Source organism: Bos indicus, chromosome 14 (assembly GCF_029378745.1).
Source record: "Bos indicus isolate NIAB-ARS_2022 breed Sahiwal x Tharparkar chromosome 14, NIAB-ARS_B.indTharparkar_mat_pri_1.0, whole genome shotgun sequence".
Taxonomy (NCBI): Eukaryota; Metazoa; Chordata; class Mammalia; order Artiodactyla; family Bovidae; genus Bos; species Bos indicus.
In genome coordinates, this window is record NC_091773.1 from 43,212,931 (window position 1) to 43,233,165 (window position 20,235).

The following is a 20,235-nucleotide window of genomic DNA, read 5'->3' on the forward strand; positions in this document are numbered from 1 at the left end:
AGTTGCTCAGTTGTGTCCGACTTTTTGCAACCCCATGAATTGCAGCACACCAGGCCTCCCTGTCCATCACCAACTCCCAGAGTTCACTCAGACTCACGCCCATCGAGTCAGTGATGCCATCCAGCCATCTCATCCTCTGTCGTCCCCTTCTCCTCCTGCCCCCAATCCCTCCCAGCATCAGAGTCTTTTCCAATGAGTCAACTCTTCGCATGAGGTGGCCAAAGTACTGGAGTTTCAGCTTTAGCATCATTCCTTCCAAAGAAATCCCAGGGCTGATCTCCTTCAGAATGGACTGGTTGGATCTCCTTGCAGTCCAAGGGACTCTCAAGAGCCTTTTCCAACACCACAGTTCAAAAGCATCAGTTCTTCAGCGCTCAGCTTTCTTCACAGTCCAACTCTCACATTCTTTTTTTTTTTTTTTATACCAATCACTTACATTTATTTCAGGACATAATATACTATTTAGACCCAAGGACAGTGCTAAATCATAACTCTGTTAAATACCTACAGGATATTTCATTTTTGCAAAGATAGGTCCTTAAAAACTAGACAGATTAATAATATAACAAATATCAAAATCAGATGAAAAATACGTTATTGCTCTCATTCACTCTGTCCTAATGTTAAAGATGTTACAAAGATATACAGATTATCATCATGCTGTTCTTTTGGGAGCCTATATTCAAGCTGATAATAAGGTGTTGTCAAAGGGATCTTTCTCTGATTTTTGCAAAGAAAAACAGCCCAAATTGTATTCTTAATGCTACGTGATTTAACTGTATCATGCTTGGCACATGGTATTATTTCGCCTACTGGAGCAAGTTCTCATTTTCTCAAAGCCTTCCCCCCAGCTTTTCTAGAAATAAAGCTTAAATATCATTTATTTCAAGCTTTCAGAATAAAGTTAACCTCATTTATACAGGTACCAGGTTGGTGTACTCATATATATCTTTTCCAATTGCAGGCTAAGCAAAGGCATGCATTTAGAACCGTATTAATATATTAAAGCGTAAGACAAACCAACTTAATGTCAAGAGAAACTGTGACCTTCCATGTAGTGTGTGATAGAGAAACACTGATTCTGACACATTGTCTTATTTTATTCAAATAGCAGTCTGCTCACACGTGGTCCAAGAACACTTGAATAATAAAGCAAATATAATCACATGTTAAAAATTGGTCTTCAAACATCATAGCCAATGATGCCACGCTTGCCTATGATCTTGCCAACATAAAACCACATCCACACCTCAGTGGCCACCAAACCATTCAGTAGAGCTTCCTTAACAGTGAGCTGTTTGAAACTACCTGTTTTAGCGCTGTTGATAATTTTTTTCAAGCTCTGAATTGCTGTAGGGATCTCAGCAGGGGTTGGAGGAACCAGCTCAACCTTGGCATAGTACCAAAACGTGGCCAATCGAGGCTTCGAGTAAGTCACAGCAGCGTTGACCAGCGCCAGGGCCTTTTCCGCGAGGTTACGGACAAACTGGGCCATAGTCCTAGGATGGAGAGCCCGTCACCCCGACTCCAACTCTCACATTCTTACATGACCACTGGAAAAACCATAGCCTTGACTAGATGGACCTTTGTTGACAAAGTAATGTCTCTGCTTTTGAATATGCTATCTAGGTTGGTCATAACTTTTCTTCCAAGGAGTAAGCGTCTTTTAATTTCATGGCTGCAATCACCATCTGCAGTGATTTTGGAGCCCCCAAAAATAAAGTCTGACACTGTTTCCACTGTTTCCCCATCTATTTCCCATGAAGTGATGGGACCAGATGCCATGATCTTCGTTTAGTGGTAAAGAATCTGCCTGCCAATACAGGAGACACAGGAAAGTCAGGTTCAATCCCTGGGTTGGGAAGATCCCCTGGAAAAGGACATGGAAACCCACTCTAGTATTCTTGCCTGGAGAATTCCATGGACAGAGGGGCCTGCCAGCCTGCAGTTTTTGGGGTCACAAAGAATCAGACATGACTTGAAGCTACTTCTCATGCACACATGCGGATATATATATATCCCCTCCCTCTTGGACCTCCCTCCTACCCATCCTCCCACCATCCCACCCATCTAGGTCAACACAGAGCACTAAGATGAGCAACCTGTGCTATACACCAAGTTCCTACTAGCTATCTGTTTTAAGCACAGTAGTTTACTATTCTTATACTCTCTCAAACCACCTGAAAATTCAAATACCTCCTCTTACCTGTCCTCACACTTAGCTTATGAGTCTCCTTCATCGAGCAGATGAAATAATTGTACGATCATTTCCACACACTCCCACTAACACCTTGCTCCACCTTCCACACTTCCGCTCAGCCGTCCTGTCTGTTACTACAGGTGGGCTGTTCAAAGGCAGCCCTTCCATCTGTGCCCTAGATCCCACCTCTTCTCACCAGCTCAGAGAGATCGCTCCAGGTATTCTTTCCTCTCCCTTCTAGTTCATCATGTTTTTCTTTCTAAGGTTTCAATATTCAAACGGCCTATTATTTCTCCCACTATAAAACAGTTTTTATTGATTTTTCCCACTAGCTATTGACATTTCCCTCTTGCAGCAAAATTCCTAAGGGTCCCCTCACTACCCTGTGTCTCCTCTTCTCTCATGAACCCTCTCCAATAAGGCTTTTACCTCCATTCTATTACATGTACGCTGTTCTGGTCAGGTTATCAGTGATTTCCAGGTGCCAGATGCAAATCGGTAAATACTCAACCCTCATCTTATCTGACCTATTATTTGACATAACTCTCTCCTCCATGACATCTTTCTTCACTTGGCACTCACTACCCTAAGTTATTTTGGCTTTCCTTTCATCTCAGTGTTGCTGTTTCTCCATCTCCTTTGCAGAATCCTCTGCTTCTGCCCAACCTCTAGGTGTTGGAGCCCCTCAGGGATCTGGACCTGGACCGATCTACTCTCACTCTTACTCCCTTGGTGTTCTGTACCAGTCTCAAAACCTACAACCTATAGCAAGGAGCTTAACCCCTCTCCCTCTGTTTATTCAGGTAAATTTGGGGAATGATAATAGTACCAACCTCATAAAGGTATAAGTTCAGTTCAGTTCAGTCACTCAGCTGTGTCTGACTCTTTGCGACCCCATGAACCAAAGCACACCAGGCCTCTCTGTCCATCACCAACTCCCAGAGTCCACCCAAATCCATGTGCATCGAGTCGGTGATGCCATCCAACCATCTCATCCTCTGTCATCCCCTTCTCCTCCTGCCCTCAATCTTTCCCAACATCAGGGTCTTTTCCAATGAGTCAATTCTTCACATCAGGTGGCCAAAGTGTTGGAGTTTCAGCTTCAACATCAGTCCTTCCAATGAACACCCAGGACTGATCTCCTTTAGGATGGACTGGTTGGATCTCCTTGCAGTCCAAGGGACTCCCAAGAGTCTTCTCCAACACCACAGTTCAAAAGCATCAATTCTTCAGCACTCAGCCTTCTTTATAGTCCAACTCTCACATCCATACATGACCACAGAAAAAACCATAGCCTTGACAAGATGGACCTTTGTTGACAAAGTAATGTCTCTGCTTTTTAATATGTCATCTAAGTTGGTCACCTGCCTCTTGAAAAATCTGTATGCAGGTCAGGAAGCAACAGTTAGAACTGGACATGGAACAACAGACTGGTTCCAAATAGGAAAAGGAGTACGTCAAGGCTATATATTATCACCCTGCTTATTTAACTTATATGCAGAGTACATCATGAGAAACACTGGACTGGAAGAAACACAAGCTGGAATCAAGATTGCCGGGAGAAATATCAATAACCTCAGATATGCAGATGACACCACTCTTATGGCAGAAAGTGAAGAGGAACTCAAAAGCCTCTTGATGAAAGTGAAAGTGGAGAGTGAAAAAGTTGGCTTAAAGCTCAACATTCAGAAAACGAAGATCGTGGCATCCGGTCCCATCACTTCATGGGAAATGGATGGGGAAACAGTGGAAACAGTGTCAGACTTTATTTTGGGGGGCTCCAAAATCACTGCAGATGGTGATCGCAGCCATGAAATTAAAAGATGCTTACTCCTTGGAAGGAAAGTTATGACCAACATAGATAGCATATTCAAAAGCAGAGACATTACTTTGCCAACAAAGGTCCGTCTAGTCAAGGCTATGGTTTTTCCTGTGGTCATCTATGGATGTGAGAGTTGGACTGTGAAGAAGGCTGAGCGCTGAAGAATTGATGCTTTTGAACTGTGGTGTTGGAGAAGACTCTTGAGAGTCCCTTGGACTGCAAGGAGATCCAACCAGTCCATTCTGAAGGAGATCAGCCCTGGGATTTCTTTGGAAGGAATGATGCTGAAGCTGAAACTCCAGTATTTTGGGCACCTCATGCGAAGAGTTGACTCATTGGAAAAGACTCTGATGCTGGGAGGGATTGGGGGCAGGAGGAGAAGGGGACGACAGAGGATGAGATGGCTGGATGGCATCACTGACTCAATGGATGTGAGTCTGAGTGAACTCCGGGAGTTGGTGATGGACAGGGAGGCCTGGCGTGCTGTGATTCATGGGGTCACAAAGAGTTGGACATAGCTGAGCGACTAAACTGAACTGAAGTTGGTCATAACTTCCCTTCCAAGGAGTAAGTGTCTTTTAATTTCATGGCTGCAGTGATTTTGGAGCCTAGAAAAATAAAGTCATCCACTGTTTCCACTGTTTCCCCATCTATTTGCCATGAAGTGATGAAACTAGATGCCGTGATCTTAGTTTTTTGAATGTTGAGTTTCAAACCAGCTTTTTCCCTCTCCTCTTTCACCTTCATCAAAAAGCTCTTTAGTTTCTCTTCGATTTCTGCCAAAGGGATAATGTCAACTGCATATCTGAGGTTATCAATACTTCTCCTGGCAATTTTGATTCCAGCTTGTGTTTCATCCAGCCCAGCATTTCTTATGATGTACTCTGCATATAAGTTACATAAGCAGAATGACAATATACAGCCTTGACGTACTCCTTTCCCAATTTTGAACCAGTCCATTGTATAGAATAGGGTATAAATAAATATATTTCCACTCACAATTATTGTGATCACAAAGCCCAAACATGTTAGCAAAATAGATATTCGGCTGAAGGAACACAACATTTAACTCAACAATAAGAACCACTTATAAATTTAAGCAGTTGTCAACAATTTTCTGTCCGTAATTCATTTGTTTATTCATTAACAAGCACTCATGTCGCCACAATATTTTGCCTATATACCTTTTTTATTATATACTGGGAGGTGAACACTTACTAAATTATACACTATTAAAAATAATGAGGAGCAACAAAACGCCTCAAAGATTTCCCCTAGAGTTTAACCTTTAAATAATACCTGTCTGGGAAACTTTTAATGTTGCTGCATTCAATATGAAATTAATGGTTACAGAAGAAAAAAATCATTTCTAGTCCAGAGCTATAAATCAAGCCTAGTTATATAGTATCACAAAAGGAGTGGGAAATTTATTGTTGTTGTTGTTGTTTAGTTGATGTCATGTCCATGGACTGCAGCCTGCCAGGCTCCTCTGTCCATGGGATTATCCAGGCAAGAATAGTGGAGCAAGTTGCCATTTCCTTCCTCAGGGGATCTTCCCAACCCAGGGGGAGAAACTGTGTCTCCTGCATTGACAACATGAGCAATTATAGAATGCCTATTATGGGAAATAGTTGGGGAAACCGTGGAAACAGTGTCAGACTTTATTTTTCTGGGCTCCAAAATCACTACAGATGGTGACTGCAGCCATGAAATTAAAAGACGCTCACTCCTTGGAAGGAAAGTTATGAGCAACCTAGATAGCATATTCAAAAGCAGAGACATTACTTTGCCAACAAAGGTCCGTCTAGTCAAGGCTATGGTTTTTCTAGTGGCCAAATATGGATGTAAGAGTTGGACTGTGAAGAAGGCTGAGCGCCGAAGAACTGATGCTTGTGAACTGTGGTGTTGGAGAAGACTCTTGAGAGTCCCTTGGACTGCAAGGAGATCCAACCAGTCCATTCTGAAGGAGATCAGCCCTGGGATTTCTTTGGAAGGAATGATGCTAAAGCTGAAACTCCAGTACTTTGGCCACCTCATGTGAAGAGTTGACTCATTGGAAAAGACTCTGATGCTGGGAGGGATTGGGGGCAGGAGGAGAAGGGGACAACAGAGGATGAGATGGCTGGATGGCATCACTGACTCGACGGACATGAGTCTGAGTGAACTCCGGGAGTTGGTGATGGACAGGGAGGCCTGGCGTGCTGCGATTCATGGGGTCCCAAAGAGTCGGACACGACTGAGCAACTGATTTGATCTGATCTGATTATAGAAAGTCTATTACATAATCACATACAACCTTCTTGTTAAACTAGTTTTTATTCTTTTTTCTAGGTTTTCAATTTTGTAAAATGCTGTGTGCGCATGCTCAGTCACTCAATCATGTCCAGCTCTTTATGACCTTATGGATTGTAGATTGCCAGGCTCCTCTGTCCGTGGGGTTTTCCAGGATAGGTTGCCATTTCCTCTTCCAGGGGATCTTCCCTACCCAGGGATCAAACCTGCATCTCCTGCACTGCCAGGTGGATTCTTTATTACGGAGCCACCTATGAAAACCTTTGTAAAGTGGTCTAAGAGCAAATGCAAGAGAAGAGAAAGAAAAAAAGTGTAAAAATAGGACAGCCTTTGCAAAGAAAAAATCTTACCCACCTCTAATCTGTTCTGTGTACGATAGCCAAGGTGGAAATTCATAAAATTGATACCTGATTGGGTCACTTCTCCACGTAAAATATTTTGGTGGCCTCTCATTGCCTTTAAGTTATTCTAAATGCCCTAATCTAATTTACAAACCTTTGATCTCACTGCTTTCATGTCTTATCATTACAGCCCTATAATCTATATGACAACCTTACTTTCTGTAGTTTCTGGAAAATACCATGACACTCTCTCCCAACATTTAACAGAGTGCCTGGTTTGTAGCAGAAGCCCAAAGAACATTTGTGGAGTGAGAAAAAAATGAAAGAAAATGAATGAAACAAAGGGAATGGTTTGATTCATTTCTTCCTTTCACAGTTCAGTGCAGAAGCCTGACTACTGACATTTTACATTTTGGAGGGTAAAAAAAAAACTCAGAAGCAAAAGTAATCTCAAGGGATTAACAAACTGATTTTTCAGACATTGAGCAGATCTGCCCTAAGGACATAGAGGGAAAAAAAAATTTTATATAGGTGAAAGTGGAAATACAGCATACCAAAACTTATCAATGAAACAAAAGTATTTCTAAGAAATTTACAAAATTGACAAAACTTTACCTAGACTTACCAAGAAAAAAGGGAGGAGGATTCAACTAAATAAAATTATAAACAAAAGAGAAACCATTACAACTGATACACAATAAACATGACAGATCATAAGAGACTATGAATAATTTATATCCTAACAAATTGGACAACCTAGAAAAAATGGATAAATTTTGAGAAACATACCACCTACCAAGTCTGAATCATGAAGAAAAAGAAAATCTGAGCAGATCAATAACAAGTAAGGATAGACTCAGTAATCAAAACCTTCCAACAAAGAAAAGCTTGGCACCAGATGGCTTCACTGGCAAATTCTACCAAACATCTGCTGCTGCTACTGCTAAGTCACGGCAGTCGTGTCCGACTTTGTGCGACCCCATAGACGGCAGCCCACCAGGCTCCCCCGTCCCTGGGATTCTCCAGGCAAGAACACTGGAGTGGGCTGCCATTTCCTTCTCCAATGCGTGAAAGTGAAGTCACTCAGTCGTGTCTGACTCTTAGCGACCCCATGGACTTCAGCCTACTAGGCTCCTCCATCCATGGGATTTTCCAGGCAAGAGTACTAAAGCAGAACTAATAAGAATTCTACGCAAGCTCTTCCCCCAAAAAAATTAAAGAGGAAGAAACACACTCATCTTACTATCTAAAGCAATCTACCAATTCAATACAGTTCCAATGATATTTTCAATATTCTAATGACAATATTCCAATAACGTTTTCCCAGAAACAGAACAAATACCCCTAAAATTTGCATGGAACCATAAAAGACCCTGAATAGCCAAAGTAATCATGGAAAAGGTAACAAAGCTGGAGGCATCATATTTCCTGATTTCAAGTTATATCACAAAGCTACAATAATCAAAACAATATGCCACTGGCATAAAAACAAATCAGTGGAACAGAAAACGAGTCCAGAAACAACCCCATGTACATATGGTCAGTTAACTTATGACAAAGGAGTCAATAACATAAAATGAGGAAAGCATAGTCTTTTCAACAATGGTTACTGGGGAAACTGGACAACCACATTCAAAAGGTGAAAACGGACCCGTAACTTACACCAAAAATCAACTCAAAATAGATTAAAAACTTGAACATAAAACTACTAGAAGAAAATATTGAAGGTAAGCTAGTTGGCATCAGTCTTGGCAATGTTTTGTTTTTTTTTTTAATTTGACAACAAAAGAAAGGACAGAAGGAAAATGGATTCAGTTCAGTTCAGTCGCTCAGTCGTGTCCTACTCTTTGCGACCCCGTGAATCGCAGCACGCCAGGCCTCCCTGTCCATCACCATCTCCCGGAGTTTACTCAAACTCACGTCCATCAAGTCGGTGATGCCATCCAGCCATCTCATCCTCTGTCATCCCCTTCTCCTCCTGCCCCCAATCCCTCCCAGCATCAGAGTCTTTTCCAATGAGTCAACTCTTCACATGAGGTGGCCAAAGTACTGGAGTTTCAGCTTTAGCATCAGTCCTTCCAAAGAAATCCCAGGGCTGATCTCCTTCAGAATGGACTGGTTGGATCTCGTGGCAGTCCATGGGACTCTCAAGAGTCTTCTCCAACATCACAGTTCAAAAGCATCGATTCTTCGGTGCTCAGCTTTCTTCACAGTCCAACTCTCACATCCATACATGACCACTGGAAAAACCATAGCCTTGACTAGACAGACCTTTGTTGGCAAAGTAATGTCTCTGCTTTTGAATATGCTACCTAGGGTGGTCATAACTTTCCTTCCAAAAAGTAAGTGTCTTTTAATTTCATGGCTGCAGTCACCATCTGCAGTGATTTTGGAGCCCAGAAAAATAAAGTCTGACACTGTTTCCACTGTTTCCCCATCTATTTCCCATGAAGTGATGGGACCGGATGCCACGATCTTAGTTTTCTGAATATTGAGTTTTAAGCCAACTTTTTCACTCTCCACTTTCACTTTCATCAAGAGGCTTTTGAGTTCCTCTTCACTTTCTGCCATAAGGGTGGTGTCATCTGCATATCTGAGGTTATTGATATTTCTCCCAGCAATCTTGATTCCAGCTTGTGCTTCTTCCAGCCCAGCATTTCTCATGATGTACTCTGCATATAAGTTAAATAAGCAGGGTGACAATATACAGCCTTGACGTACTCCTTTTCCTATTTGGAACCAGTCTGTTCCAAACCATTCTTGGAAAATGGATTGAAGACTCCAAAATTCATCTCAGAGCTCTTCTGGATTACTTGGATGAGTGATGAGCAGTTTGTATAGGAAATAAGAAAAGAAAAAATAGAAGAAAATTTCCTAGCACTACAGGGCTTCCCACATGGCACTGGTGGTAGAGAATCTGCCTGCTGATGCAAGAGATGTAAGAGACATAGGTTCTATCCCTAGGTCAGGAAGATTCCCCTCAGGGAGAAAATGGCAACCCACTCCAATATTCTTACCTGGGAAATTCCATGGGCAGAGGAGCCTGGTGGGCTACAGTCCATGGGGTTGCAAAGGAGTTGGACGCAACTGAACAACTGAGCACAGAGCAACATGAGTCAAAAGATGGAAAGAACCAAGTGCTGAACAGTAAAGGCAAAAAGACCACACTCACATCAATGCTGGTATTTGTAAACATCCACTCTTTTAAATTGCCAACAGAGTTAAAAATAACTTACCTACAGAGGAATGAAAATCAGATTGCCTCTGACTCCCTGTTGGCAACTGTGAATGCTAAAAGACAAAAGAGAAATATCTATAAAGTCTTGAGGAAATAATGTAGGGTTCTATATCTATCAAATGATCAACCAAATGCAAAGGCAATCTAAAGATATTTTCACTCATATAAGAACTCATAAAAGGTACTGCCCAATTTTTGAGAAAATCACTCAGAGATATACTCTGTCAATATAAGGAGCCTGTAAGGTTTAGCTCTTCTGGATTATTGCTGATGAATATGTTTGGTATCGTCTAACATCGTTTAGCGTCCTTCTCACCCTCTGTGCTTTCCCTAGGAACTACAAGCCTGTGAACTACACTTCCTATCTTCTTTGCCCACAGAATTCCTGGTACTCTATAGACTCTGCCAATAAATCCTTGCATTAGATTTGGAAGGTGGAAGGGAAGTAGAAGCCATCCTTTCCCCCTGGAATTGGCAGTGGATGTGTGCGCTTCCCTGGCAGCTCAGCAATAAAGAACTTGCCTGCAATGAAGGAGACTTAAGACACGTGGGTTCAATCCCTGGGTCAAGAAGATCCCCTGGAGGAGGAAATGGCAACCCACTCCAGTATTCTTGCCTGGAAAATCCCACGGACAGAGGAGACTGGCAGGCTACAGTCCATGGGGTCACAAAGAGTTGGACATGACTGAGTGACTTAGCAAGCACGCACATGTGAGCTTAAGCAAATGTGTAGTAATCACATTTTTGTGGCAGTCACACCTGTGACTTCTACAGCAGTCACATTTCTCTGACGATGCCTTACTTCAGAACAACTGTGACCATGGACACTGGCCTTTCCTGCCATCTTCCGGCTCCTGGGTGATGACAACTACTTCCTAATTTTCTGTTCCACACAGCTAAAGTGCCTCTGACTTTCACTCTTTCAGCACTTCCAAAGTTCTGGAAAACACCAAATTCCCTTAAATCTCTTTCTGTTTGACATAATTAAAATGGTTTATAATTGAATTTTTACCAAAAATGCCCTTTTCAAAAGTAATAACCATTTGGAACTTTTCAGAAAATGCTATCCAAAAAAAGTATTATTTAAAAAGAGAAGCTCTCTGGAGTTCAAATCAAGCTTCTTTCCAAGCCTCTTATCAGACTCCTTCCACACTTAGAGGACTCATTCCATATCATTAAAGAATTCACTAAATTTGAGAATATAGGAAACCTCAGTAAAAACAGATGAGTCTTTAAAATTTTACAAAATCTAGAACTCTTGTAAATTGTTGCACTTGACTCTTAAATTTTCAGGTCTTCCAGAAACTGCAATAAATTCTAGAAAGGTCTTGCCGTGCAATGGAATTCATTCTCAAGTAATATGTTTATTAGAAGACCCATGAATTTCAGTTAGTTTCTGCAAAGGGAAAAACATTGAAAGAAAACTTCTACAAAATGAATTTTGTTCTGTTTATAAGTGTAAGGTAATATCCTACACTATGAATAACCCAAACCACAATTTTCATCGTGACACATCCAGAGCAAAGCTTCAAAACTTTAAAGTAGGGGTCAACTTCTAGAAGTTAAACCCAGATTTCAGAGGGTTCTCCTCAGTCATCTCATAGTTGAAACCTTACGAAATGTAGGTTGGTGATGCTTTAGTCACTAAGTCATGTCCGATTCTTGCGATCCCAAGGACTGTAGCCTGCCAGGCTCCTCTGTCCATGGGATTTCCCAGGCAAGAATATTGGAGTGGATTGCCTTAAGCAAATCAATGGTCTCAGTCTTTAAATGGCATATACAACAAAGTCACTAGAGAATGAGCAGAACAACACCAAACTGAGAACTAAGGTAGAACGTGATCAATTCAACTGGCCCAGTGCCCAGCACATGATAAACGTGGAATGAAACTGCACAATCTGTAGAACTTCACTGCAACAGATTCAGCTCACTGTTTCTCTGGTAATGAGCACTACAGTTCACTGATTCATTCAGCAAACGTTCGTTAGGATCCAGCATGGAGTTTACACAATCTGAGAAAACTGTCACTTACATTCTCCTGCTTTTGCTCTTTCTTCTACGCAGGGACTTGTGCCCATTCTCTTCGGTTATTTCCTACTTGCTTTAATCATCCTCAGGATTGTCCTTCTCTTACTCCTTGTTCTTACTGATTCGTGTCTGCATCCAATATTTAGAGAGTGATTCCTGCACACCAAGCCCTGTGTATATAAATGAATAGAACCTGGTCCTCAGCTGTAAGACCATCCAGATGCTAATCTGCCTAAAAAACAAATGTAGAGGCTTCCCTGGTGATCCAGTGGTTAAGACTCCACATTTTCATTGCAGGGGATCTAGGTTTGATCCCTGTAGGGAACAAAGATTCCGCACACCTTGTGATCTGGCCAAAATAATAATAATAAAAGTTATTTTAAAAAGTGAAAACAGATGTAGCTATCTCATGATCTGACAATGGCTGTCAGTTGCCCCCCATCCCTGTTGGTCCTATCCATGGTGCCTCTGAAATGACTGAACTAATAATCACAGCTCATAGAGCTGTGGTTCTTCAGCCTTGGGCTTTTGCTTAGGTAGGTCTTCTGCTTGCTTAACGTCCTCCCTCTGCAGCTCACATGTCCACTGTTTCCCTAGGAACCTATCTTGAACACATCTTCATCCTTTCCCACTTCCCCACATTGGCTGGCTCTCCTCTCAGCTTCTGTAACTCCCTATGTTTGCTTCTATCAACAATTATCAGGACTTCCTTGACAGTCCAGTGGTTAAAACTCTGCACTTCCACTGCAGGGGACCTGGTTCTATCCTTGGTAGGGGAACTAAGATCCCACATTCTGCACCATGTAGCCAGAAAGTTAAACAAATAAAAACAACACATTGCAACTAAAATTATTTGTTCCAGTTTTATCCATTCACTCCACTATTGATGGACTATTGATGCCAGATACTTGGCTAGCTGCTAACTGCACAATATTGAGTAAAACAGATGGGATTCTTGTTTCCATGGATCTTACATGATTGTGAGGGGAGACTGACAACAAATAAGTAAAAATGTACATATATAAAATCATACAACTTGGGGAAATGGCCATGAAAAGGATGAGATTCATATTCTGTTAGAATAAAGGGATACGTAAGATAAAGTTGTCCAAAGATTCTTATCAGAGGATAACAAATGCTTGACATGTAGTAGACACTTAATAAATGTTTCCTTAACCTTTAAACCTGTGTTTGGCAAAGTTACATTGGAATTAGAAAAGTTATAAATGTTTATGTATAAAAATAAAAACTACAATGTGGCAGTTATGACGGTGTAGATAACATGGTGTAGTAGGGAGAACAATAGAGAAAGAAGTTGCAAGTGTGTGACGGGGAGGAGAGACAGAGGGGGGCCCTCAGATCACTCAGGCTAAGATGTATTACATGTTTCCCTTCAGGGTGTATGTTTCTCTTTCTGGAGCAAATGTGAGATCATTTTAGACCACCAGAGGGCAGTATGTGACCACGTGTGACAACAACTCTTCTGACCCACTCATTTTGTATGGGACCTGCTGCTGTCTCATGTATCAAAAAATAGAGGGAGTGGACATAAAATGCTATTCATTCCTTTCACATTACTAATAAAACATATAATCATCAAAGATGACAAATATTGTAATTGGATTAAATGCATTAAAAAGGAAGGAAAAAAAGAGGCATTTCATATTCATAATTCTATAATTATCCTTATCTAATGGAACAAATCTCTACTTCCTAATCATTTATAATTTTCATCACTCCACACTAGGTCACAGCAGGTATTAATATCAGGTGAGAAGGAATGTTCCGGTTTCCATTCCGCATTGATGTTGTTCAAGCACTTCCAAGGCATGCTTCCTTCACGCTGAATAGTCTAGTTTAGCCTCATCATAACTCATTGAGGTAGACGAGAAGCAATTATCATTTTTGCTTGGCATACCAGGAAGCGCAGAGGAGTGCTCTGCTAGTTGAGGCAGAATAGAAAATGGCCACCCAAGTCTGACAGGCTGCCCAGAATTCACTCCACTCACTGCCAGCCAGATGAACAGGCCCTGGAGCGCTGCCATCTCCTGGCAGAAGTCAATGGCCAGGTGCTTTCAAGAGTGTGTTGTCTGAGACACCTAGAGATGTTATTCCTGTCAGAGCACATCAGAACCCTTATAAAGAGCTTAGAGCCCCTGCTTGGCCCAATGAAGGTTGTCCCAGAAGTCTCAGCAACTTCTTTACTAAGCAGCATTCATGGGAAAGACCACATACTGTTCCAGGAAATAAAAAGCCATAAGAGTTGGAAAGAAATAATCCAGGCTTTGCTACCTGGTTATTCAATTAACGGACACCCATTAAACAGCAGGGCTTCCCTGGTGGCTCAGCAGTAAAGAATCCAACCCTGGTTTGACCCCTGAATTGGGACGATCCCCTGGAGAAGGAAATGGCAACCCACACCAGTATTCTTGCCTGGAGAATCCCATGGAAAGAGGAGCCTGGTGAGCTATAGTCCATAGAGTTGCAAAGAGTTGGACACGACTTAGCTACTGAGCACGTTTGCATGTATGTACATTAAACAGCACTGCATGGATCACTGTGGGGATAGCAATGCGTAAAATATTGTCCTTACCCTGAAGGAACTTGATCCAATTATAAGAGCATGGCACATATGCATAAAAACATTTGTTAATAACAATATAAAGGATTCCATTTCTGTATGGTGAAGTTCAAAGAAGATAGTCAGTACATATTTGTTGGTCACCAGCTAAGATCCAAACATGAATGAGGTACAGGAGTGTATATAAAAGGCACTGTGCATGCCCTTGCAGACTTTCCACTCTAGGTGTAAAGAGTATGAGTCATTCTATTTATTAATTTAAAAAATATTTTTTTGGCTGTGCCAGCTCTTCAATCTTCATTGCAGCATGTGGGATCTTTAGTTATGGCATGCAGATTCTTAAAAAGTGGGAGTGAGGAGTCCCATTCACCATTCTTTTTAAAAATATTTTTATTTATTTATCTGGTGGTGCCAGGTCTTAATTGTGGCTTGAGAGATCTAGTTCCCTAACCAGTGACTGAACTCAGACCCCCTGCACTGGGAGCGTAGAGTCTTAGCCACTGGACCACCAGGGAAGTCCCTCTGTTTATTAATTTATTTAATGAAGATTAATGGACCACCTATAACATATGAAGCATTGTGTTGAACAAGAGGAACATGAATAACCAACAGTCCCACTCATGAGGAACTCAGGCTGGTCGGGGATGTAGACCTGGAAACGCACGGTTTACTTTCAGTGTAGTGAATGTGTCTGTGTAGTAATAAATGTTGGAGAAGGAAATGGCAACCCACTTCAGTGTTCTTTGCTTGGAGAATCCCAGGGACAGCAGAGCCTGGTGGGCTGCCGTCTATGGGGTAGCACAGAGTCGGACACGACAAGTGACTTAGCAGCAGCAGCAGTAATAAATGTATTTGTTATTACTTTGAAGATTGAATTACTTGTAGATAGATAAGTATCTACACATACCTATAATTATTGATAAATAAAAAGATAAATTGTAGATAGATTAGACAAATAAATAATGCTTAAGATAAGGGTGAGAACTAGAAGAAACATCACCAAAAAGGTGGCATTTCAGGAGAGTCTTGAAAGTGTTTTCCAAATAGACTCATGAATGAAGGGTCTTCCAGGTAGAAGGAAGTAAGTGTACAAAGGCACAGACTTAGGAAATAGACTTAATGGACTGAGATCAAGGTAAAACTGAGCAATGATGGGATGTGAGAATGGTAGAGGGGGCAGAAGGGAAGGAGAGTTCGGTTTCACACAATAGAAATCCTGGCTTGCAGCCATAAAAGAAAAACTGTAAGAAAATGAATGGGAGGAGTGGAGGATAAAGATTTCAGGTCTAAGTATGTTGAGTTCAAGTTACATGTGAACCAGCTAGTGGAGATGCCCCATAAATTGAAAGCTAAGGTGGCCATAGGATACTTCCTGGGAAACGTACTAGATTAATTTATATCCAAAGATCAGTAGATTCTGTGGAAGAGAGGTAGGGAAGAGGGAAGGAGTTGAAATGGAATGAAAGACCTTCCAGGCAAAGAAATATTCTTAAGGAGAACAAAGCAGTAGGAATAAGACAGTATATGAGACCACCCTGAACAAAGCAAAGGGGAGAACAAAGCTGACACTTCACAGACAGAAAGAATCCACTGCTGCTAAGTCGCTTCAGTCATGTCCGACTCTGTGCGACCCCATAGACGGGGTCCCTACCTACCAGGCTCCCCTGTCCCTGGGATTCTCCAGGCAAGAACACTGGAGTGGGTTGCCATTTCCTTCTCCAATGCATGAAAGTGAAAAGTGAAAGTGAATTCGCTCAGTCGTGTCCGACTTTAGCAACCCCATGGACTGCAGCCTTCCAGGCTCCTCCATCCATGGGATTTTCCAGGCAAGAGTACTGGAGCAAGGTCATGTTAAAATTGAGCCATGAGGAAGAGTATCCTGGTGATAAGGTGCAATACATAGTTTAGAGAATCTGGATCAAAGTGGCAAATGGCAGGTTAGGAAACTTTTCAATGCATAAGAATATGAGAGCATGTCATTTACCTTAAGAAAGTAAAATGTAGAACCTCCAAAACTGAGTACCCAAAGTAGAGTTTCCTGGTGGAAAACAGAGGTTGATATAATACTTACTATATGCTAGGCACTGTTCTAAGCACATTACATATATCAATATATTTCATCTTCCCAGCAACCATATTGAATGTTTATCATTATTGTCATATTATGGATGAGGAAACAGACATAGAAGTTTCTAGTAATTTGATAAAGTTCATACAGCCAGCTAGTAGTGGAACAGGGGTCTGGCTACACAGCCTTTTCACTACATCACCTCCCAAGTACTCTAGGTGATCTGACTTAGGCCCTTGCCTTGAGCCCACCCACTACAACTGGCATGCTGATTCCAGGGGAGCTGGGCTCTATCCCTTTGCAGTGCTCACGCAAGCTAACCCCTATAAAAGTCTTAACTAAATAAGAAGGGAAACTAGAGTGGAAATGCAGAACAAGTACTCAGAAAAGTAATCTCACTTGTGAAACACAAGTCTCCAATCCTTTTCTAACTAGCTTGCCCTCATCTTCCTGATTTTCTCTGAACACCACACTCACTCCAAGGGCTGATAGCTCTGTGTACCACTCATCTGAGATCCGCGCCTTTTTACTTGCTCTATGGGGTCGCAAAGAGTCGGACATGACTGAGCGACTGAACTGAACTAAACTGAAATGATGTGGTAAAAGCGTCTTTAAAACACATGATACAGATCAACTACCAAGACATTAACTCAGAGTTCTCTGTTAGAGGAGTTCCTTCCTCATTTCCACAGATTGATGTGGTCCACTTGTTCCCCAGGTAATTGACATCACACGAGACTTCATTCAACCAGTAAGATATCTTGCCCGCAACCCCTGTGCCCACAACCTTCACCCTGAAGTCTGTCTTCAGTCTTCTAAGATCATTTTCTGACACACGACACCAAACATTGTGTCCAAATGGGAAGAATAACCTGCCTATAAAACAGTACTTCCTCACAAAGTGACAGGTGTTAGATGGGGGGAGGGGGGAATTGGGGCATACAGAGGGAAAGATTGGCCTTGACAGGGCTAAGATCGGTGCTTTGCTATAAGACTTGAAGCTGAACCCCAGGGTTCAAGTCCAGATGACAGAGAACTAATTGTACTGAGACATTCAGGGAAGTTGGTGTGAAGAACTGGTTTGGGGAGTTAAAACAAAGAATGTGTTCTTACCCAAGTTGTCTGGGAGGTGAGGGAGAGCAATCCAAGTATGGATGTTTGATGCGCAACTGAACGCCTAAGGCTAGAGATAGAGACAAGGATGTCAACAGTGTAAAGGTGAGAAACAACAAAGAATTAATAGATGTTCCAAATTCTGAAGAAGAGACTTTCAGAATCTCCTGACCTGAGATTCTACCCAAGGGGGCAGAATTCATAGCTAGGGGCAAAATGAAGAAGGAGGAGGAAGAGGAAGAAAGAAGAAGGAAATATGTGGAAAAGTAATCATTCCAGAAAAGGGGGAAAAAAACAGAGATAATGCAGGATCATAGAATCACAGTAGATAAGAGAAAGTGAAAGTGTTAGTCACTGTCATGTCCAACTCTTTGTGACCCCATGGATTGGAGTCAGCCAGGCTCCTCTGTCCATGGGATTCTCCAGGAATACTGGAGTGGGTTGTCATTTCCTCCTCCAGGGGGCCTTCCTGACCCAGGAATCGAACCAGAGTCTCCTGCATTGCAGGCAAATTCTTCACCATCTGAGCCACCAGGAAGATTCTTTACCCCAGATAAGAGAAAGTTTTCTGAAAACAGAGTGATTACTTTAAAATTGTCTGTGGCAAGAGACACCATAATAAGAGCAGAAGGAAAACAACAGACTATGAGAAAACATCTGAACTACATATGGCAGATGAGTTAACTTCAATACAAAAGGAATCTTCCATAGAAAAAGTGCAAATACATGAATAGCAATTTCACAGAAATGTAACTGAAAGTGTCCAGTTTACATATGAAACAGTATATTCATCAATATACTGGGTGGATGAGGTATATATTCAGCCCGGACAGGGACACCTGGCATGCTATAGTCCATGGGGTCGAAAAGAGTCAGACACAACTGAGCAGCTGAACTGAACTGATTCATCCATAACCAAGAAAATGCACAGGAAAGCCCATCAGAAATGCTGATTCTAGAAATTCCCTGATGCTCCAGTAGTTGGGACTCCGTGCTTTCACCACTGAGGGTGCAGGTTTGATTACTGGTCAACAAACTAAGAGCCCACAAGCTGCAAAGCGTGAACAAAAAAAAACAAAATCAAAAATTAAAAAAAAGAAATGTTGATGGCATCCATACTGGCCAGGAGTTCACCATGGAGTCACGCTTTATCGCTTATTGCAGGTGGAGGTGTGAACTAATACAATCTTTTTGACAAACATCTGACACCATTAATAAATTTTCAAAGGCATTTGAAAATTTGTCATTTATCATTTTGACCCCATGACGCCCCTTTTGAAAACCTATCACAAAAAAGTGAAAGCATTGATATATTTAAAGATCCTTGTACTTGATTGTGTGTTTTTGCATCATTTTTGGTGAGGGGAGAGACCTGAAAAATTGAATCCAGGTAAACAGGAAAATAACTGAATAAATTATGGCATATTCAGACCATGAAGTATTGTATATCCCATATTCCATCAAAAAGAATATAAACATTTAAATGAATATGCTATATATTAAAGCAAAATGCAAGTTGCAGAGCAATATTTATTGTGTGATCCCCTTTCTGTATAAAGGCGGTAAACCTCTATTTATGCATATACAGTTGAATGTATTTGCATATGCATAGTGATTGGAGGGGAAGCATAAACAATAACTTGGTTAATTTTTGGTTACTGGAATGGGATGAGAGCAGAGGGAGGGGAAATTAGTTAACTTTTTCTTTATATGATTTCTGGGTAGAGTTTGATCTGTTACAATGTACATGTATCTTAAGGGTTTGGGGGTTGTTCTTTTTGTAAAATACAAATGAATAATTGTAACCATGAAGACCTGAAAATAACAGAAGCCACATTCTTCTAGAAGACTGAACATGGAGACAAAGCCACTGGACAAGTTCTTTTCGAAAACACTTCACTCAGGAGAGTGAAGGTCAGTGGGTGACTCAGAAGAATCTGGAAGAATCCTGATTCCAAGAAATGCGAAGGAGGTGAGTAGTAAATAAATAAATTCCTACAGAATGTTCATGCTCCCAAGGGGGTGACTATTTAATAAGTATATGTTTCTGTTTGTGGGCTTCCCTGGTGGCTCAGACGGTAAAGCATGTGCCTGCAATGCGGGAGATCCAGGTTCGATTGCTGGGTCCGGAAAATCCCCTGGAGGAGGAAATGGCAATCCACTCCAGCACTCTTGCCTGGAAAATCCCATAGACAAAGGAGCCTGATAGGCTACAGTCCATGGGGTTGCAAAGAGTCAGACATGACTGAGCGATTTCACTTTCACTTTCTGTTTGTATGACATTTTCCATTTTAAAAATAAACAGTCTTTTTTTTTTTTTTAATGAAAGCACTTTCTGGTGTATTATCCCATTTGGCATTTACGGAAACCCTGTCCTGCATAAATATTGCATCTCCATTTGACACAGAAGAGCTGAATCTCAGATAGCTAAGAGACTTTTCCAGGATCACACAGCTATTAAGATGCCCCACTAGCTGGGCAATCAGATCTCCTGGATCAAATCCTTTTATTTTATTCAGCAAAAGCCCCAAATTTAAAGGTTCTTCCTGGAC

The 20,235-nt window shown here is 41.5% G+C and overlaps 1 pseudogene; it reads right to left on the reverse strand.

Annotated features, from left to right (window-relative positions):
- Positions 1-1,079: 1,079 nt before the first annotated feature.
- On the reverse strand, positions 1,080-1,521 carry LOC109568648 (ATP synthase subunit g, mitochondrial pseudogene; annotated as a pseudogene).
- Between the last annotated feature and the right edge of the window lie 18,714 nt (positions 1,522-20,235).